This window comes from Eublepharis macularius, chromosome 3 (assembly GCF_028583425.1).
Source record: "Eublepharis macularius isolate TG4126 chromosome 3, MPM_Emac_v1.0, whole genome shotgun sequence".
NCBI lineage: Eukaryota > Metazoa > Chordata > Lepidosauria > Squamata > Eublepharidae > Eublepharis > Eublepharis macularius.
In genome coordinates this window covers 101,813,368-101,836,517 of record NC_072792.1, presented here as the reverse complement: position 1 = coordinate 101,836,517, position 23,150 = coordinate 101,813,368, and positions in this window count along the sequence as shown.

Here is a 23,150-nt window from a genome sequence, read left to right as displayed (position 1 = left end):
TTAAATCATCATACCACACAAAGGCCAGCTATTTGTACCCTTACATAAAAAGCTCTGTAGGATTACAAACCCCAAGTCTGCAGTTTACTGAACCACAGTGTAAACTATATCTAGCAATGTCAGGCTTAATTGTTCATTTTAAAGGTATCATTTGGGCCACCCCTTTTGTTTCTAGGAAAATGATCTAAAAAAATGGCTTTGAAAAAAGCATTACTACTTTTGTTCCTCTTCCAGCACTTAAAGTGCCATGACCTTATAAAAGTCAGTGCTGTGTTGGCTAACTTCCTTTGATCTACTGTTTTAAACTCACTGCACCTGCTAATTACCATTTTTCATGTAGAAAAACAAAGCAGCAAACACACATTTACTGGAAAGATGATCGAGAATATATCTGGTTTCTAGTTCAAAAAGCAAAAGATTCTATTAGGATTTACAACACAATTCACACACAGTCTACCCCTGCGTTTTCTATTCCCCACCCCCACATCAGTCTCCCTCTGTCTCCCCCTGTCTTCAGCGTTTTCTATTCTCCCCCCACCCCCACATCAGTCTCCCTCTGCAAGGACTGACAGATCCCATATCCTCATTTTTCTCTGCTTCCTTCTCTTTCCTACCCACCAGCCAACCTTCCTTTTATCTGTCCTCCCCTTCAGATACATTTATTTATTTTATATATACCCCACCTTTCTCCACAACGGGGACCGAAAGCAGTTTACATCATTCTCGCCTCCATTTTATCTTTACAACAATCCTGTACAGTAAGGCTGAGAGGGTGTAAATGGCCCCAGGTTACCCAGAGAGCTTTCACAGCAGAGTGGTAATTCAAACCTGGCTCTCCCAGGTCATAATATGACACTAATAATTAGACAACACTGGCTTTTGTGTGATGGTTGCTGTTGAACAGTAGCAAGTAGCTGGACCTGGTTGAATCATTAAAGTCATGTGGTAACCAGTCATCTGATGGTTGATGCTGGTCCTTGTTACACAAATAGCCTACACATGTATGCTCCTCAACTTTTGGTTTGCCTCCTTGCATGGCAGGCATACATATATATACACCTGAGTAAATTTTATTAAAGAGATCTCTGCCAAACTGGCTGGGGACTACCATTTCAGTTCTTCAGTGAGGGTGGGAGATGCCATTCTGTTGTCTCTCATACCATGTGTTTGTGTTTTTGTCTTGACCAGAACCATGTGATAAAAGGACTCTGGGCTGTAGTGTTTAAGTGTAGTTCTTGTGTTATCTGTTGGCTGGGATGTGACCAGGGAAAATACTGGAGCAGGGGATGGTGCCATAATAAATAAGGTAGGAGGTAGGGGGGATACTGCTGTGGCAGAAGAACAGGCCAGGTAAGGGGCAAGGCAGTAGACATTTGAGTGATATTGCCCCTTCTGGTTCTTCCAGCCACAGTAGTGACCAACATCCCAATATTTCTTGATTTTAAATGCCAGATCAGTTACAGTCAAAGCAGCAGCCTTCCAGGATTTATTTCTGGATGAGGAAGCTGAGACCTAGTTGGGGGAGGGCAGAGGAGTTAACCTCTTCCAACTGTGCCCCCTTGGGTACTCAGAGCCAAGCTACAAGTGACTTTCTTCACATGGAGAACACTTGATTGTTCTAGCAAGTTTACCTGGGAAGTGAAGTCCAAGTGTCCTTCCCCTCTCTGTTAGAGTTACTGGCTGAAGAGCCAGAGAAAGCCGGCGGCAGCAGCAGCTTTTGCAAATCGTTCCTCCAGTCACAAGCCTGTTGGACAAGAGGGTTCCCAATGATTGTTTGGGGGCAGGAAGCTGCTACTTTCTCCCAGGGCGTCCTGTGGGCTGCCTGCTCCAGGGGAGCTGCTGTGGAGAAAACCACCGCATTGATGAAGCTCCAGCCACAGCCACAGCAGAGGGATCTGCTGCTGCTCTAACATGCCCTTCCCCTGCTCCTGAGTTCCCAGAGAAAAACTGGAATGAGGGCATGTTAGAGCAGCAGCAGATCCCTCTGCTGTCACTGCGACTGGAGCTTCATTCTCCATCACTGCCTTATGGGCAGGGAAGCAATGCCACTGTACCCTGTCAGGATTCTGTCCCCTTAGCTTGATGCTCAGGAGAATCCTGGTTTTGAGAGTGTGTATTTACTGCTGGGAGTACAACACAGGGCTGGGATTCTGTTGATACAAAGCCCAGCCACTGCCAAATTATTTCCCCACCTAAACTGACAGATATGGTCTTGGGAGCAATGTTGAAGACTCCTAAGCTGACTGTTTTGGGAGACTTCAACATCCATGCTAAGGCTACCTAGTTTGGAACAGCTCAGAATCTAACCATCTCCATAACAACCATGGGCCTGTCTCAGGTACTAACAGCCCCATAAACTGTGCACGTCACACTTGGGCTGCTTCCGCACACGTTGGATAATCCACTTTCAATACTCTTTAGTAAAGATTTGAAACTGATTTTCCATGTGTGGAACAAAAAATCCACTTCTAAAGGATTACGAAAGTGCATTGAAAGTGCATTATTCAATGTGTGTGGAAATGGCCCTGGTCTGGTATTTTGCTCTGGAAGAAGGTGATCTGAAAGTGAGAGGAATGAAGACAGTCCCCTTTGAAATAGACAGATCACTACTTGCTGGGGTTTAAACTTAAAGGACTACCAAGACTCCTCGGAGGTGAGGGATTGATAAAGAGGATTCCCTCCTATAGCCTAATGAATCCAATGAATTTTCTGATGAATTTATGCGATTTCCTTGCTGATATTGTCAGTGCTTCTGTTGATTCCTGGTTGACCTCTGGAATGGGGAAATGACTCAGGGCCAAGCTACAAGTGATGAATGACACTTGAACGGCAAGTGTATTTCTCCCTGTTCACTTGCCCTCCACTCAATCCACTTGCCATTCAAGTGTCATTTGTCACTTGTAGCTTGGCCCTCAGGTAATTGACATAATCAGACCTAGGCATCTTCTCTCAGGTCTAACAGCCCCAGCACTCCCTTGGTTTACTAAGGGGCTGAGAAGGATGAAAATAAAAGGGAGACAGCTACATGGACAGTGGAGAAAGGCACGGGCAGGAGAGATCCTTTGGTTGGACTGTTGTGGGGGGTTCTTTGGTTTGGCTATTATTTATTATAGTTAGTGTTTAATTTGCTGTTTTTCTAGGGGGGGTTCTTTAGCCCCCTTCTTTGAGCTCCCTGAAACTTGGGAAATCTTTAGAGGACAGTCAGGAGGAGGTCCTCTGAAAATTTGGTAGATTTTGCTTGCAAAATGCCATCCCTAGCCCCCGGATAGTCTCCAGGTAGTTTTCCCCATAGGGAATAATGGAGATTGGTGGTGACTGGGAGGACCTTCTTTGGGAGGCCAAAAAATGCCTCTCTGTATTCAAATCTTCCTGAAACTTGCGGTGTCTTTAGTGGACAATCGGGAGTAAGTTCCCTGCAAATTTGGTGAAATTTACCAAATTTGCTCTGTAATACTGATCCTAACTTGAGAATCAATTTGGTACTCAGGGACTACCAAATTTTTTTGAGTTTGGTATTACCTAATTGAATGTACCAATTTTTTTCCTGTGCACACCCCTATCCTGATTAGCCTGGATGCAGCTCCTGACCCAAACAAGTGAATGTGTGCTCAGCTATAACCCTGAAAGCAACCCTGGGAAGGAACCATGTTTTTTGGTCACTTCCATGACTTCCCAGGCCATATGCTGTCTGGGATTCCAGGAGAGAATATATAAAACTGAGATGTTACGGTAAAGATGCAAGAACAGAAAAGCTGATTCACTGAAAGGAAGATAGCCAGGCTAAGTTCTACTTTTTGGCTTCCTGAAGGTCATAACAATTCAGGCTATGTTTAAAGATCAGAGTTTGCTGGGCAGTAGTTGACTTTTCAGGACCATCAAGGAATATGTCTTACAATGCAGAGTTCCCTAAAACATTAATCATAAGGAAGGCTAAGGACATCAGCCATCTACTGGCCTTTGTTACTCAGCTGCTACTCAGTCTTTATCCAACAGGTCTGAGCTGGCTACCTAAAAGGTAAAATAGTCATGTCCATTCTTGGAGTTCTTTTTGCCTTCCATTCCCCTAAAATTCAAACCTTTCAATCAGATTCAAAGTTTCTAGCCTGGACCCAATCCCATCACAGCAGAGAAACTGTCCTCCTCTCAATGCACCTTGAGGTGCATAAAAGCCACCTCTCAGACACCAAACTTTTGTAGCTCATTTCTGGATCCCACTTGCTACCCCAGCCCTACAGCTGGCTTACCCTGGCCAGGGTCCCTCTGGGCTTCCCACAGACTGCAACAGAGTTTCTGTGCACTGGATCCTTCCTTCTTCTCCTGATTTCGACGCAGACTAGGAAAGGCATATCTTTCCTCTCCATCTTTAATCTATCTCTCTTTATTTTCCAATCACATTGTACCACACAGAGAACTGGCATTCTGTCTTTCTCTGTTAGAAAGAGTAGACACTCACTTCTCTTCTGTCCTGTTCCCCATTTCCCCCCACATTTACAATTTAAGCTTAGAGGTAACTGATGCTGCAATTGGTATTGGAATAGTTTTGGTTGATATTTTCTGGGTATGGTTTGGAAATGTGCTAGTTGCTTGTGCTTTGGTTTGATACTTGCTAGTAGGATAAGTTCCTTCCCCCTCTCTTTCGAATATTGTACCAAATCCCCCACTAAACTCCATATTCATTTTTAAACCTTTAAACTTTCTTTCTGTTGTCCTGTTCCTGCTGAATCACACTCCTCACAGCTATTCACAGCCACATCAATAGACAAAGATCCCTGTTCCCATTCCCTGCACAAACAAGTAAGCGAATTCTCCATACCAATCTGAAACTGCATGTTCATGTGTTTGTAGAGTTGTGGTAACAACGCCACTTGAAGGGGTCACTAGAGATTTATGCTGAGTTACCACCAATATGTAAATGAGGCTCAGCTCTATCTTATATTCCCAGTAGATCCCAGGGAATGTGAACAGATGCCTGAAAATAGTTTTGGAGTGCATGAAGGCTAAGAAACTGTAACTTAATCATGACAAAATAGAGGTGCTACAGTTGGAGCCCAAGTGCAAAGTGTCTGAGAATAACAAGAGTGTCTAACTTCACAGAAGTTGAAGATATGACTCAAAGATAGGTGATTCAAAAATAGGTGTATTGATAGAGGGCCCAAAGATATTCATATGTATGAGATACTTGGGATCGGGAGCTTCTTCCTAGAAGGGGCAGGTACTGGCAACCTAATGGTGATGTTACCACAATTTTTTCAAACTTTCTAAGAGAAAATGCAAATGGACACAAATGGCCAAGAATAGGTGAAGGAGACTTGCAACTGTTACAAGTTTTGTGACTGCATACCTAGTATTGGGGCTGTGAGACAGCATTGGGATTCTTTTGGTGTACTTCTCACCATGCTGCCCAACAGTCTCCCTGAGCTGACACAGATGGCAGGTGGTCTGGGGGGGGGGCAGTGTTGAGGACCTGTAGGCTGACTTAAACATTCAAGCCAAGGCTGCTTTGTCAGGAGCAAGTCAAGATTTCATGGCTTCCATGACAACTATGGATCTCACTGAAGTAATAACTGGTTCATATATTGTGCAGATCACATCCTTGATCAGCTATTTTGCTCTGGCAGGAAGAAAGTGATCTGATGACAGGGGAATTGACAATGGTTACTTTGTCATAGACTGATCACTATTTGTTTGGGTTTAGACTTATGGGGATACCAAAACACTGCAGAGATGGAGGATCTATTCAGTGATCTACCCCTGGATGGATCCAAATGGCTTTCTGATGGACTGTGGAACTTCCTTTCCGAGGATATTCCTTTGTCCCTTCAATCACTGTCTTCTGCCAGTATGTGAAGACTTGTTTCATCTGGTATTCCCTTAACAATACCGTCTACTTGCTCTGTTTTTAGTTGACAAGTCCTCAGTTCTGTTTAACTCATTTTATGATGTGCTCTGTTTTTAGCTGTTGAGTGCATCAGTGGTCCTGATTAGCCTGAAAGGGAGGATATAAATATTTTAAATAAATAAAATGAATAAGATCTGGTCCAATAGGTGCTATCCACCTGAAACTAAAATAAATAAGCGCTATGTAGGATACTTTGAAGAGGGATCTATTTGTGTTTATCTTTTAGTGAAAATGTTATTATATTTCTAGGTTCTATGCAAATATTTCTGTTGCTGCTGTCATGTTCTGCAACCATTATTGCTGCTGCTAATTATCACCACTACTAATCTCTTTGTCAAAGTTAACACTTGTCCATCTCTAATTCCATTCTTTTAAGCAATATGCAGAGTTTAAACAGCTAACATTTGAAGATATTCTGTATCCAGTCACATCAGATATTTGAATCTGATTTTTAAAAATGGTTAGCACAAGCCCCCACCCTAGAATCTCCTTAATTGTATTTATGTTGGCATCCTTGCTGTCACAGATGTTCATCATTACACAAGCAAAAATATATAAGCATAGTAGCTGAGTTTTTAAAGAAAAAAGGCACTGGAATAGAATTTATAAGCAGATTTATGTGTGATCTGACCATGGTGTGCTAGGCATGTGTTAGCCACCTGCTGAGATCTTGTTTCTTTTTGGGAACAATACAATGACGCAAATCCACTTAACCATAGTAGGGACTGTTGAGATTAGTCAATGGCTTAGCTAGTGAGTGGGTGAAAGGGGGGTTCAACTTAGGTGGGAAAAGGAAAAGCTTCCAAGGATCTTTCAGGCCTAAAGGAGATAAGACAGTTCTGTAATTCTTTTATCACTTCTACATGCCAGGTCACTACAGATGTATCCATAGGAATGTTGAACTTTCTTTATTAACAGTTCACGTCCCATGGGAATTTTAGCTGTCCTTGTTAGCCCTGACAGAGGTGCCTTCGACAGTACAGAGACCTTTCAATTGTTTCCCTAGGTTTTAAGATGTCTATAAATAAGCCAGGCCTGTCAATAGTATAATGGTATCAGATGTGTGAACTTTAATTATATTCTGCTTTTCAGTGCAATGATTATGTGATGAAGTCAAGACAACACAGACAAAACACAGGGTCACTATTCTTCAACTATTTACTCCAGAATAACTTTGCTGACATTTATGGCCTACTCTGAGGAAAATGGTTTATTGGTTATAGCCTGCAGTTTCTCAGCACTTTTGACTCAAATCATTTTAAAGGCCATCCTTTAGCTTTTTGTTAACCAGCCTCTTCCTTTGATTGTAAACTGTTTTTGAGATTCATTTAACTGTTTAGTTTAATTATGCTGTTAACAAAAAGATTTAAAACATGCTGAACCTCTTCAAAAGCCTTTTTTACAAAACAAATCAGGTTTACTGAATGTGTGTAGGGGGAAGTAGGATTGCAGTGGCAGGGTATGTTCAGTTGCCGGCATGAACAGACTATGCACATATAATTGGTATGTACAGACTCTCTCTTGTATGTATATACACTCACAAATTGCCCTGTCACTAGCACTAGAATTCTGGTAAGTAATGGAGGAAAACCACATTACAAATATTATGAATGTAATTTCTGACTTCCCTAGTTTCCCTCATGATTCAGAAATTATTTATTGTGTTTTTAATATTAGTTCAGTTTATCTTAATAGCTCATTTGACCTCAAGCACATTGAATAAATGTTACACTGAACATCATTAGAATGATGATAATAAACACTTGAGACATAGTCCTTGCACACATGAAGACACGACTCGTGAAAATGAAGACATTCCCTTAGGATTCAGCTTGATATGGATCTTGTCATATCTCATAAGCTAAGCAAGGTTGGCCTTGGTTAGTAATTGGATGGGAGACCTCCAGTGAAGACCAGGGTTGCAGAGGCCTCTTGCCATAAAAACTCTACTGGAGTCACCATAAGTCAGTTATGACTTGAGGGCACTCTCCACCACCAATATTAGCTTAATTGACAGAAAATCATATCATCTGTTATAACTACATAGATCATTAAAGGAGAGAAATTACACGAATCCAAAAAGTATCTTACATAAAGATAGGCAGGTCACAGCCAAAGAGCCAAGAATAGCTGAAGGAGACTTGCATCTGTCACAGGTTTTGTGGCTGTATACCTAGTATTGGGACTGTGAGACAGCATTGGGATTCTTTTGGTGTACTTCCCACCATGCTGCCAACCCCTAGGCTGACTAAACATTCATGCCAAGGCTGCCTTGTCAGGAGCAGGTCAAGATTTCATGGCTTCCATTACAACTATTTTTGAAAAAAAATGTGGCTACCTCACCACTGGGTTGCCAGTCCTCTTGCTTCCAGCCACTGATGCAAGTAGCATTGGGAGAATTTTTTTTTAAGCCATTGGGTTAATTGCATGACATTACTTCCCAGGAAACCCCAAAAGTGGCCACATACCTCTCTAGGAATCACCAAGTTTTACCACAGAGTTTCTGGCAATTGCTAGAGATATATGATGTATTTCTACAGAAGTGACATCCCCAGAAGTGACATCTCTTTCCCCAGAAGTAATGCCAGTTTCCCTCAGAAATGACATCACAGGCCTGGCAACCCTACATCACCACCGTATCCTAGGTTACTGACCTAGTGAAGTTTCATGAATACTCAAGACTCAGTTGTTCTTTGATTTTATTCATCATTACAGATTAGCAATGGGAAATGTCTGAACAAATGATAACATGCAATTTGCCCCCCCCCAGTCGAAATAAAAGGCAGACACAAGGTTTGGGTATAAATAAGGGCCACTTTATTAAATAAACCATAACAAAATCTGTCATTGAAGCAAGGGACCTAACTGCAATACAGGTCAAGCCCTGGGGTCCACCCAGACCTCTGCCGTGACCTGTCTGGGCGAGCCCCCACTGCCCTGGGGGTGTTCCATCCCATGGATGGCTGGGACCCGGCAGCCAGGCAAGTGGTTCCGCCTGTAAAGCTCCAGACCCCACAGCTGTGGAGCCTGGGGGTGGCCTTGTCCAGGGTCGCCACCAGGCAGTCTGCCCTCACAGCTAGCAGCTGTAAAGCCTCACCAACTGCTCTAGACAGACCCCAATTCCCACCAAATGGGAATGCACCAAGGGAGTCACCGGCCCGCACCCTTGATCCTATCCTACCAATGCTAGGGCCAAGCCTCTGCTTAGGCCCTCGCCCCTCACAGGTGGCTTATGGCCAACCTGAGCCCTTGCCGCAAATCACTCAGGAATATGTTAGTGCCCGCAACTGATAAGTGGACCTCATCACTATGGTACAGGTCAGCCCTCTCCGCCCTAATATTTGGGTGAAGTAAATAAATCCCCAGGCCTGTAGCCAAGGCCTTCTCAAGGGCTCTGTTGGCTCGATGCCTAGCCCTCTCAATCCCTGCAGGGTCCAAGGCTTCCTGCCATACCCGATGCGGAAGCATTGCCGACCAGATAATCAGGGTACCGGGTCATTGCTTTCCAATGAAATGCAGATCATCCTTGGCCTGTAAAGAGAGGGCCTTACCCTTCACCATACCAAAATCATTACCATCCAAATGGATCACCAGAATATCTGGCTGTGGACCACTCCTTCATTCGAAGAGCAAGGGCAGCAGACCCGTCCATCTCAATCCCCACCGGCCCTGCCACTCAATTGTGGCCCACTGGCTAAGGCCGAGCTGGGACCCAATCACAGTCTTCTTAGCCTGGTGTGCCGCCCGAAAGATCATACTGTGGCTGCAGATGAGGACAGTCGTCCTCAACCTTCCCTGCCGGACCACAGCCCCTAAAAAGAAATCAAAGTTAATGTGTGCTCTGGAAGCTGTCCAAAGGCCAAACATACGACCGGAAGGCCCTTGAATGCCAACGCCCAACCTTCTGAATAATAGGCCCTAGGTATCCCATTGCAGCTGCCGTAGAGGTGGCTCTAATACGAAAAGAGTGTGTGCCAAACTGCATGCCAGCTAACCCCAATTCTGCGTGTGCCTTACCCATAACCACCCAAAACTGTTATTTCAACAGCGGGGAACCATCCCTGTGCCAGAACAGTGGCCCGGCACCCTCACCCTGCTTGTCTACATATTGCCACAAGGCCTGAATGGGGCATAAGCTGGGCTCAGCACACGGGCCCAGCTGGATCACCGTCCCTCTGCCCAGCTGGTCAGTTTTTGACCGACGCACGGAGAGGGCCATGGAGTCTCCAGCAAACGAAAGGTCCTGCGCCATCAGTGCCCATCCGGACTTATCTGAGAGGGACTGCGCCACCAAATCACTGATTCTCAAGGCCCCGAAGAAAGCTGTAAGGGCAGCCGCATGAAACAAACACGCCTCGTAATCCAAACAGCATACCCTAGCCCACACAGATCCCAGGCCTCTAAGAACCAAAGGGGAAATAGGACTTCCGGTTTGGGATTCATGGAGGTCTAACGCAGCTCCATTTGTGGAGCTGACCGGATTGCCGTTTTAACCGGCCGGAGGGGTGAAAATAACCCGCGGCCGACTGCTCTCAGGCGGGGAGCAGGCAAAGAACGCTCAAGACCCTAGGGTGAGTTAGATCTCGGACGAGGGGGGGCTCTACACAAGGAGTCTCCCCCCCGATCCTTGAGGTCCCACCTTGCGACGGGTCGGCTATAATCTCTGCGGCAATTTTGGGGCCAATTCGGCTGGCATAAGACCTACATACCCAAGCTTCGATCGGGGAGGGAAGTCGAGAGGAGAATTTAAGATCGAAACAGCGATTACAACCCGAGAAAGCTGGAGAGAAGGTAAAGATCGCTATCTCTTGAAACGGGACAGATTGACAAAAACAGAGAGGAAAGAAAGTAGACTTTTAAACTGCAACAGACTAGCGAAAAGGAGGTGAAGACTCGGCAGGAGTTGTATTTTAAAAGAGACTAAGTTTAAAGAAGTTATTACAAAAATCGGACTATTGTTTTGAATACCTGTGGTTTTGGAGCTGTGGGAAAAAGACACCATCGCGAGACCTGCTGTGGGAAGACGGGAGACAGGAAGTGCGTAACAACAATAGAGTGGCTGGAGGGAAGCGGCCCTTGCCAAAGGACAGGAAGTGGGGAATCGCCATTTTTGAAAGTGGAAGGGTCGTGGCTTCAGCGGAAGAGGAAGTAGGCCATCTTGGATTATAATAACATAGAGAAACCATAGAGAAAAGACGCCCGACATTTTGGATATAAAAAATTAATTTTGGCAAAGATTGGGACATTTAAAAAAAAGGAAAACGTTTAATTATACGCCACGGAGCTGAGGAAGAGAGCAGATTCGTGGGAGCGAGCTAAAGCAAGCCCCACGATGTCGAAAAAAGAGTGGCAATCGGCAATAGAAAACTTGGACAAAAAACTTATAGACATGATGAAAGAACTTAAGGACACGAAATTGGAGCTTATTAAAGAGGTTAAGGAAGTTACACAGACAGTAAAGTCGGAGCTGTCAGAAGTGAAAAAAGGTGTGGAAACGATTAGCAGTGAATTACAAGGAACGCAGCAGAGAGTTAAAACAGTAGAAGACGCGATGGAGAATTTAATAGACACGCAACAAACAGAGATGAGGCTGGTGAAGGGGAGGATGTCAGTTGCAGAAACTAAACACATGGAGAAGCAGCTTCGTTTTCGTGGTCTGCCAGAAGTGGAAGGGAAGTCAGCGCAAGAACAGATGACTGAGGTGTTGGCTGATTACCTGGGGAAGGAGGAGGAGGAAATTGTGGCTATCCTAGATGTGGCGTATCGTGTGAACTCGAGAATTGCAACCCAGAGGAAACTACCAAGGGATGTGATTGTGCAGTTTACAACTAGAAATATGAAAGAGAGGATTGTGACCAAACAATTTCAAGATCCATTGGAGATTGATGGCAAGACGATTATTATAATGAAGGAACTGCCCAGATCAGTGTTATTGGACAGGAAAAAATATAGAGTGCTAATTCAGACTTTGAAGGACATGAATATCAGATACAGATGGGAGTTACCGGAAGGAGTGTCCTTTGAGTTTGGAGGGGCAAAAAAACGTATCAGATCTGAGCGGGAGATGGAGAGATTTATCAAGGACAATGAAAAAGACTTACCAACAAAACCATGAATATGGAGTGTAAAGTATTATCTTGGAATATAAATGGACTAAACTCACCGAATAAGAGAAAAAATATTTTTCATTGGCTACTAAAACAAAAATGTGATATTGTTTGTTTGCAGGAGACCCACATTAGAAAACAGGATGTAAAATATTTAAAATCTGGAAAGTTGGGCAAAGAATTTGCAGCGGCTTCCAACAAGAAAAAAAGAGGAGTGGTGTTGTATATAAAAGAGGAGCTGCAGCCAAAATTTGTTATGAGAGATGTGGAAGCTAGATTTGTAGCAGTGGAATGTAATTGGAACTTAAAGAGAGTGTTGGTAGTCGGACTTTATGCACCTAACGGTGCAAAGGAAAGCTTCTTTGAGGACTTAAGGAAGCACCTAGACGATCTTGTATATGACCAGATAATTCTTGCTGGAGATTTCAATGGAGTGACAGATTTGGAATTAGACAAAAAGACTACAAAAGCACAAAAGAAAAGAGGACTATTGCCAAAGCTTTTTTTTGAGTTGATTCAACAAGAGACTCTCGAAGACGTATGGAGGAGAGAATATCCTAAAACCAAACAGTTTACTTTTTATTCTGCAAGGCATCTTACATTATCAAGAATTGATATGATCTGGGCCTCAAAGGACTTAGCGCTATGGACTAAGGAGGTAGAAATAATGCCGATGGTAGGCTCAGATCACAACCCAATTATGTGGAAATTTGGAAAAAGGAGAAAAAGGAAAGCCTGGAGAATAAATGAGGACCTGTTACAGGAAAGTGAGAATATGGAAACACTGAGAAGAGAGACTAAGTTTTTTATACAATACAACGTGAATAAAGAAGTACCAACCAGTAAAGTTTGGGACGCGTACAAGGCGGTTGTAAGGGGCATACTAATGGACTTAAATGGTAGAGCAAGGAAAAAGAAAGAGGAGAAAAGACAAGAGATTGAGGAGAAAATAAAGGCCAAAGAAGTACAGTTAAAAAAGAGACCAGGGAAAAAGAAAATACATCAGGAAATCAAAATTCTTCAAGAACAGTTAACAGCAATGAGTAACAAAGAATTGGAGTGGAACCTTAAAAGACTGAATCAAAAAGCTTTTGAGGGTGCTAATAAACCTGGGAAATATTTGGCATGGCAATTAAAGAAGAAAAGGGAAAAGAAAATAATAAATAAAATTTGTGAAGAAAACAAAACGTATTTGGAGCAGACTACCATTAGCAGAGCCTTTTATAAATTTTACGCTAAGCTGTATAATAAAAAAGAAGTAAACAAAGAATCAATAGCATCATATTTGGAGAAAACCAAACTTCCAGAGATCTCGGAAGCTTGGAGAAATAAGTTGAACAGTGAAGTAACTGATGAGGAAATAAATATGGCAATACAATCCGCAAATCTAGGAAAGGCGCCAGGGCCAGATGGACTTACGGCTAAATTTTATAAGACAATGGCCAATGAACTGGCACCATTCCTAAAAGAGGTGATGAACGGAGTTTTTAGGGATCAAAGAATTCCAGACACTTGGAGCGAAGCGAATATATCATTGATCCCAAAAGAGGGCCAAGATCTGACTAGCGTGAAAAATTATAGGCCTATATCACTACTCAATAATGACTATAAAATTTTTGCGAAGATATTGGCGGAGAGATTGAAGGGGTGGCTCTCGGAAGTCATAGAGGAGGAACAAGCAGGCTTTTTGCCAGACAGACAAATAAGAGACAACTTAAGGACAGTGATCAATGCTATTGAATACTACGACAAGCGTTGTGACAAAGAGGTTGGTTTCTTCTTTGTAGACGCTGAAAAAGCGTTTGACAATTTAAACTGGGATTTTATGTTTGCCACTATGGAAAAGCTACAACTGGGAGAAAGATTCGTCAGAGCAATCAAGGAAATCTATAGAGACCAGACTGCAGCAATTGTAGTGAATGATGAATTGACCAAAAAATTGACGATTAGTAAAGGAACAAGACAAGGTTGCCCGTTATCTCCATTGTTGTTCATTTTAGTATTGGAGATTCTGATGATACAAATTCGACAAGATGAGGAAATACGAGGAATAAAAATAAAGGACTACTCATATAAGGTCAGAGCATTTGCAGACGACATAATGTTAATTGTAGAAGACCCACTGGAGAACATGCCAAAAGTGATAGGTAAGATTAAGGAGTTTGGAGATTTGGCAGGTTTCTTCGTTAACAAAAAGAAGTCAAAGATATTATGCAAAAACATGACTAAGCAGAAACAACAATTGTTAATGGAAACAACGGATTGTGAAGTAACTAGTAAGGTGAAATACTTGGGAGTTGAGCTGACTGCAAAAAATATAGATTTGTTCAAGAATAATTATGAAAAATTATGGATTCAGATAGAGAGAGACTTGATCAAATGGAATAGATTGAACCTGTCATGGTTGGGCAGGATTGCAGCAGTTAAGATGAATGTGTTACCAAGAGTAATGTTTTTGTTACAGACAATACCAATCATCAGAGACTCTAAACAATTTGAAAAATGGCAGAGGAAAATATCAGATTTTGTTTGGGCAGGCAAGAAGCCTCGAGTGAAAGTAAAAGTTTTACAAGATGCAAAGGAGAGAGGCGGAATGCAACTGCCCAATCTGAGACTTTACCATGATGCAATCTGCCTAGTTTGGCTAAAAGAGTGGATGACATTAAAGAATAAGAAATTATTAGCCCTAGAGGGATATAAAAAAATTTTTGGATGGCACGCATACCTATGGTATGATAAAGTAAAGGTCAACTCGATGTTCCTGCATCATTTTGTAAGGAGAAGTCTATTTACAATCTGGAAGAAGTATAGAACTTACTTACAAGAAGGAACCCCCTTGTGGGTGGTTCCATATGAGGTGATAGATCCGAGAGCTGTGGATAATGAACAACAATGTTTAACGTATAAAGAAATAACTAAGATTGAAGTATCTAAACTTAGAATAAAGACGCAAGAGGAACTATCACCTAACTATGATTGGTTTCAGTATAGACAGATTAGAGACTTATACAACTCAGACTTTGCAAAAGGGGGCATACGAACAGAGAACTCGGAACTAGAGCAGACCCTTCTTAAAGAAGACAAGAAAAGAATATCCAAGGTATACCAAGTATTGCTGAAATGGTATACTGAGGATGAGATAGTTAAAACACAGATGGTGAAATGGGCTATAAATTTCAATAAAGAAATAACAATGGAGGCATGGGAATACTTGTGGAAAACTACAATGAAGACAACGACATGTATTAATATTAAAGAGAACATTTTCAAAATGATCTATCGTTGGTACATGACACCAAAGAAGATTGCGCTAGGGAATTTGAATACTTCTAATAAATGCTGGAAATGTAAGAAACATGAGGGCTCCCTCTATCATATGTGGTGGTCGTGTGAGGTAGCTAGGCAGTTCTGGGGGGAAATAATAAGAGAAATGAGTGAAATTTTACAGTTTCAAATAAATAAGAACCCAGAACTCCTGCTGCTAAACTTGGGAATGGAGGGAATTCCAGCCCATCATAGGACGTTGATTTTTTATATGACTGCAGCAGCTAGACTTTTGTATGCGCAGAAATGGAAAGTACAAGAAGTACCAACTATCGAAGATTGGATCTACAAATTGCTGTATATGGCTGAAATGGACAAGATGACAAGAAAACTGAGAGATCTGGACTCAGGGCAGTTCAACACAGACTGGGAGAAGCTGAAACAATACCTGGAGAAGAAATGGGAGGTGGGAGGAAAACTGTGGCAGTTTGAGAACTACTGAAATATAATAAAAGTATAAAAGAGAGGGGTGACTTTACCGGGGGAGGAAGAGAAATGTGAATTTATAAGCAGTTAGATTAATTGATTGAGATATATATAGATATGTATAGGTCAACTGATAGAGAATAATTAATGATAAGGTTTAAACATGAGGATTGACTAACTAACAATATTTTCTTTCTTTGACAAGATTTATATGCACCAAACTGAATGTATAGAAGAGTTAAATTGATTGAGTATCTGAGGAGTTATATAGAATTACCATAAAAAGTTGAAATGAGTAATATATAGAGAACAAATCAAATTGTTTGATTTAAATGTGGGAAATTTTTATGGTTTATGATATATAGGTTTATATAGAATTATGCAAAACTGGAAAATGGGATAAATTGTTTATCTAAAGACGTATAGTTTGGGTGTATAATAATTAAAGGAGTTAATGATGCACTGCTTAATATAATGGAGAATGTATATCTGTTTTAGACAGAGGAATTTAATAGAAGTAAGGGAAAAGGGACAGAGGGTGGGAAAGCTGTTGGAAGTCAACAAAAGGGGGGGAAAGGGAGGGGGTTAGAAACGAAAAATTAGGGGAAAATTGATTGTAATGTAAAAATAAAAATGTTCTAACCCAATAAAAAATTTTTCAAAAAAAAAAAAAAAGAACCAAAGGGGAAATAGGTTGTCTGTCATTCCGACGGGCTCCGCCTTCCCGGGTCCAACCCTCAAGCATTTTCTTTACCCTGAAATCCCCAGTGGCCTCACCCAGGTTCTTGGACCTACTGGCAAAAGCTAAAGCCGCCAGCTGCCCACAGATGGACATGACTGCCAGTCCCTTACCTTTCTGCACTACACAGAAGTGCATAAGATGGGATAGGCCATACCTGTTGTAGACCGTTATCCCTTCTAAAGCCATCAAATTGGTGAACTGCCTGATCATAAGACCGCTGCGTGCTGGGAGCAATTTTATGGCCCTTTCAGCTTCTAGCTTCCAAGGCTCCACAGGTTCTGGGGAATCACAGCCGGCAAAGCATCGGCCCCAGGGGCGAGCTGGCGGAACCGGAAGCGAGACAGAGCATCCGCCACACAATTATTCACCCCAGGAACATACTTGGCCCTAAAGGTTACATTTAGTCTTAAACAATGGAGTGTCAAGGCACGTACCAGCCTCATCACCCTTGTAGATCTAGATGAAAGGGAGCGAAGGACATGCACCACAGCCTGATTGTCTCACCAAAAGTGGACATTGTGGTTTGCCAGTTCGGTTCCCCACAAACAAACTGAAACAAGGATGGGGAACAACTCCAAAAGTGTGAGGTCCTTAGTCAGCCCCTTTTTAACCAAGGGGGCAGACCAGCGTTCAGCGCACCAGTGCCTCCGGAAATAAACCCCAAAACCAATGGACCCTGAAGCATCTGAGGACACCTGCAGGTCAGCTTGCAACAGGAGGTCTTCCCTCCAAAAGGAGACCCCATTATACTCCTTCAAGAATTCTTCCCAGACGGCTAGGTCCGTTCTTATGCCTCTGGTAAGATTAAGCCAATGGTGGGGTGACCTAAGGCCCCCCATTGCATCACAAAGAAGTCTCAAAAATGCTCTGCCTGGGACAACCACCCTACATGCGAAATTCAAATACCCAACAAGCTGCTGAAGCTCCACCAAAGTAACCTTACGCTTCCTCTGAAATGAAGCCAGACGGGCCCTGAGATTGTCCAGTTTTGCAGCTGGCAACCGTGAAGTCTGCTGCACTGTGTTCAACTCTATACCTAAAACGGTAAGAATTGGGGCAGGGCCCTCAGTCTTCTCATGGGCGAGCAGGACACCCAATTCTGCCGCCAAGCTAATAAAGCTTTGCAAGATGTGGGAACATCTCCCACCACCAGGGGGCACTACGAAAAGAAAATTGTCTAAATAATGGGCAGTGTACCAGCAGTTTAGCCGTGACCACAGGGCCCATTCAAGGAAGGAGCTGAAACACTCAAAGGCCTCACAGGAGATAGAGCAGCCCATAGGCAAGGCCCTGTCCATATAATATTGGCCTTCAAACGAGAAGCCAAGCAGCTCGAAATCCTTTGGGTGTACCAGAAGGAGGTGAAATGAAGACTTAATGTCACATTTCACCATTTCCGCTCCGACGCCACATTTCCTTATGACTTTAACCACTTAGTCAAAGGATGTATTTCTGACAGAGCATAAGTAATCAGGGATAGCCTCGTTCACCAATCCGCCCTTGGGGTAGGACAGATGGTGGATGAGTCTGTACTCCCCTGCAGTCTTTTTCGGAACTATGTCCAACGGGGACACACGCAAATGCGGGACCGGGGGGGAAGGGAAGGGGCCCAGAACTCGCCCCTCTGTACATTCCTTGGCTATCTTACTGTGGACCACCTCCTCCAAGCCCACAACAGAATGCAAATTGGCAGACATGGAGGGGGCCCGTGGGCCCTGAAAGGGGATCCTAAAACCGAACGTAAAACCTTCCAACAAGAAACGAGCATCCCTGGACCTGGGGTAAGCTGCCAACAGCCGCTTAAGAACCCTCAGATTTATTGGGCTGGGACCCTTTTCCAACCAAAGGTTGGAAGCTCCCGCCCCCTCCACCCCCCATCTGCCCCCCCTCCTGGACTGCTGGGAGCAGGTAGTGAATGGGTGAGGGCCCCCACAAATGGGGCACTGATGCTTGAAATTGCATGATTTCCTGGAACAAACGCCTTGGGAGCTATTGTCCCAACAGAGAAGCCGGAGTTGAACCAGCTGACCCGCTGGACTGTGGGTACCCTGTGCATTTTGATTCTTATGAACTAAGTGGCCACTATCTGTGCGGTCACCCACGTTTGGCTTGGCAGGGGACATAACCTGAAGCCATAGCTGTTGGTGAATCTTATCCCACTGCATGGCCATGTTAAGGGCAGCCCTCATCCGGAATTCCTCATCATATTGGAGCCATGCTCCACCAATGAAGTCCGAATAACCCCTATATATTATATCAATGTATAGAAATAACGGGGCAGCCCTCCAAGGTTGTACCCTGGCAATAACCCCCGCATAAATTAACATGCCAGGGAGCCAATTATGCCAATTGCGGTCAACCTTCCTTCTCTTCAACTGCTCCCTGTCCCTGTCATCAAGGTCTTCCTTCTCCTTTTTTACCAGGTCTCTGAATAGGAGATTGAAGACATCCACATACTCCCCCCATAATATCTTGTCCCTGGTGGCCGGGGTTAAATGGTCCCCAAGAGGCATAGCTGTGTCACCAAAAGGCAAAGCCCCAAAGGGGACAGCTCTGTAATTAGGTGTTTCAGGGGTGGGCCAGACCCACGGGCAATAACCCCAAGGGGAAGGTTGACTAGTGGAGGGTTGAGCATCCCTCCCATACCATGGTGATAATCCCGATGATGCTGGGGAGCCAGCAGGAGAAAGACCTTCCCAAGCTTGCCCAGACCAGGGAGAAAACATATACTGAGGCCACCCAGCCGGAGTATGTTGAACCTGAGTGGTGCCTGTAGTTATGAATGAATTCTGAGGTGTAGCTGGGAGGGTGGGTGCAGGAACCTGACCCCACGGCCATGTGCTGGCCTGTGATGTACTTGCAGACTTACCCTCCATGTCCGAAGGCTGTACTGACGCTGCCACCTGTCCAGGCTCCACTGCCCAAGCTTGCTCCTCCAGGTTCACAGGCTCAGCAACCCCAGTTTCCACCACAGGAGATGAAGTGCTCTGTTCACCACTTGGCTGACCACACATCCCTTCAAGAGCAGAAAGCCTTTTTAATATGTCACGTTGAAAAGTAGCATGTGAAGTTGACTTGGCCCCCATGGCTCTTTTTGCCCTAGTAGGCGCAGCATTTGTGCCACACCTGGCTTGCTCAAGGGCCACCAAGCGGTCCAATATTTCTTGCCTCCCAGAGGCCTCAACCTCATCCTCAGAAGAGGAAAGGGCAGAAGCAGGCCATTTAGGTGGTGGCCGTTTGGGCGGCTGTTTGCCTTTAGAAGGCCCTTTTCCTTTTCCAGGCATGGCTGCCCCCAGAAGCACATGAAAGTGAAATGTTAGCAAAAAAACTCAGATGGCTGCCAATGGCTTACCAATGCCACCTACATAGCTCAAGGCAGTAAAGTGATCACCACAATGTGCTGCTGTGTTGCCCAAAAAATGCCTGGCCACTGAAACACAGCGGCACAGCAGGAGCTAACCAGCCACTACAAAATGGCCACTACACAAAATGGCGGCACCATGCAAACAAGCCCCAAAGACCAGCCAACCCCATGCCGGGGGGGGCAGTACAAGGGGACTATTGAGCCCAGGGAAAGCGGGGGAAAGAGTGTGTTACCAGCCGCTTCACAACTGCCCCCGCAATTCGCACCCAAGGCCCAGTAAGCCCAGCCACCCACTCTGTAATGGGCCCACCCGCTGCAACAAAGCGCTCAATCCACCCCAGATGAGAAGCGCTACGCCAGGACGGGGACCGGGCAGCCGCCCTTCACTGTGAAGAGCAGGAGGGAAAGGGATAAGGGAGCTTCATGCTCCAACAAAACCACCCACAGCCACGGGGGGTGGGGGCAGCGCAGGGCGCCAAAAGGCTGCCTCACGCCGCTGCAATCCACTCCTTCGCCGCTTGCTTCGAGACCACCACTCCGCTCGACGACGACACTTAGCCGCTGAAAAGGGGAGAGCCTTGGTACTGAGATGCCAGAGACCGCTTCCCCTGCCTAAGCGCCCACAGCTGCCTCAACCAACTGCCGCTGCTCCGCCGTTCTCCAGGGGGAGAACCAACGCACTCCTCCCAGCCCGAGCTTAGAGCAACGACTGAGAGGGGCTGGGCAAGCGGAGCCTGTAACTCCGTCTTGGCTCCACCCACCCAGATACCCGGATGGAGAGAAAAGGTGGGCTGCCTTCTCTTCTCCTTGGTGGCAAACGTGGCCCCTGGCCCAAAGCAGCCTTGTCTGCGTGCCGGGAGGGCTGAAATTTCAACACAGAAACATATCTAAGATTAGAAAATGGGAAACATTATTAGCATTTCAAAGAAACACAAGAATGGTTTGAATTCCAGTGCAGAAAATCCAACAACTATTGTAGAACACCAGTTTAAAATGTCTAGCAAAAACAACTTCTAATATGTTTATTGCTGCAATATATAAATGATAAATAGTAAGAGTGGTCATGGATTACCTTCAGAGAATTCCAGCACAAGACAATAAAAGACAAAGTGATTTGTATAGTTCAGAAATATACTTCAGTAGAGATGTACAGAATTCCTTTCCTAGATGAAGATTAAACAAAGTGCATTGGCACTTTGTTTAATCATAACATGTGATTCTCATTGTTTATATGATCAGCACATCAAAAAGAAATAGTTATTTGTTATTTGTTTCGAGTAAAAATCTCAAATAATTTATAATGGCTTCATTTTATTTATTTACTTATGAGATTAGTTTCATGCCACCTCTCCACAGATGTTCCCAAAGAAGCACACACTGAAATATGGACTACAGTTAAAATGACTAAAATTAGTCTCAAAAAAACAAGTAAGCCATAAAACAGCAACTAGCAGCATTAGAACAGAATAACATAATAAAAATCAGATGGTGAGAAACATTGCTTTGCTTTACAAGAAATCCACTTTAAATTATTCCCATCTATGCTTTATGCAGCACGCTGGGATAAGGGGGTATTTGGTGGCAGCTTTTCACCCATCCATATATATGCAGTACAAATTCTAAAGAGTATATGTACCTAGATTATGCTTTCTGCATGATTCCTAAATGAGTAGGCTCTTTTCAAGTTATGTTGAGGGTGCATGAGAGAACAGGGCTAGAGTACATAATTCTAATTCCACCCAAGAATTTAATACACATTTAGATAGTGTATGCAGAAGGATATAGCCCCTATTTTAGCCAGAGCTGCTGTACTCATCAAATGGGATGTAGAGACATGGCACAAGGAATGGAAGCGCTACAGACGTAGTATAGTATTCATTAGAATGGTCTCCTTCCATTGAAGTAAAATGGAAGCATATTCTGTACTTTCCAAACACTTTGTGACACTGCAGCATGACACTATGTATCCACTTATATTATCTTATGGGGAAAGAATTGCATAGAAAGAACCTTATTGTTATGTTGCTGTCACTATCATGGTTTCATATTATATTGACAAACAATACAGTCAAGGGATGTTATAAATTTCACCATGAATGTGTTCAAGAGTCAGATTTAGTATGTTCAAAAGTGTCAAAGAGACATGAGATCACCCAGCCTGTTTGGTTCATGCTGAATGGCTGTAAATGCCTGCAAAAAAGGATTGTGTTGGGGTTTTGCAAAAAGTGTGTATGCACAAAGATGCTGCTGATTCAAGTTGATTGGCAGCCGCTTGAATCACTAGGGTCTACTTAGATGAACCTACCAAAGGGTAGGATTTTATTAATCATACAATAATAATATAATCATATTATTATATGATTTGTGACTGATTTAATTATCTATTTAAAGAATTACTTGCAGAGTGGAGCAGTTATTTAGTAAGTAGTAGAATTTAATTAGACTGTGTAAGAACACGTGCAAAAAACCAGCTGTGCATGGAATATAGTGAAACAACCTGACAAGCAGCCGTGAACCAATCAATGACCTGTTAAAGATCACTGAAAAAATCATCTCCCTGTTCATGGGCTCTGAACCATACATTAGCTGAATGAGCAGTTGTTCAAATGTCCTTAATTTCTACTTCACTTGAGTAATGAGACACAAGAGCATCCCAAGTTGATGATTGTTCCATACAAACAGTACCATAGTCTAAGAACCAAGGACCAATGGCCTTTGGGCTTAGACCAAAGGCTCATACCTCTGGCCATGCCCAAGTTTTAAATTATATGCAGAAATGAGGTAGAAATGCCCTTTGTGAGCCACAGGTCCTACACAGTTGGCTTTGATATGTGGTTGTCAACATCCAGGTGGGGCCTGGAGTTCTTCATGAATTACAGCTGATTTCCAGACCACAAAGCTCACCTCCCCTGGAGGAAATGGCTGGTTCAGAGGTCTTTGGTATCATATCCCCATCTCTAAACTTGGCCCTTCCCAGAAACTATCCCCAAATCTCCAGGAATTTGACAAGCCAGAACTGGCAACCCTACTTTGATGTTCCTATGTTCCTCATTCCCTCCATGATAATACCCTGTATACTGGCAAGCCTTTGTGAGCCATGCAGTCTAGGTTAGTGAGATGCCATGCTGATGGTCCTTGTAAACATTTCAATATTACTGTAGTAATACGGAGCAGATCATATAAAGAAGAACCTAAATACCTGTTATTGACCCAGTACAAGAGTGACTCTTCAGGCACTTCATGTGAGTAATATGCCATGCTTCCAACTCTGAGAAATGTGGGAATGAT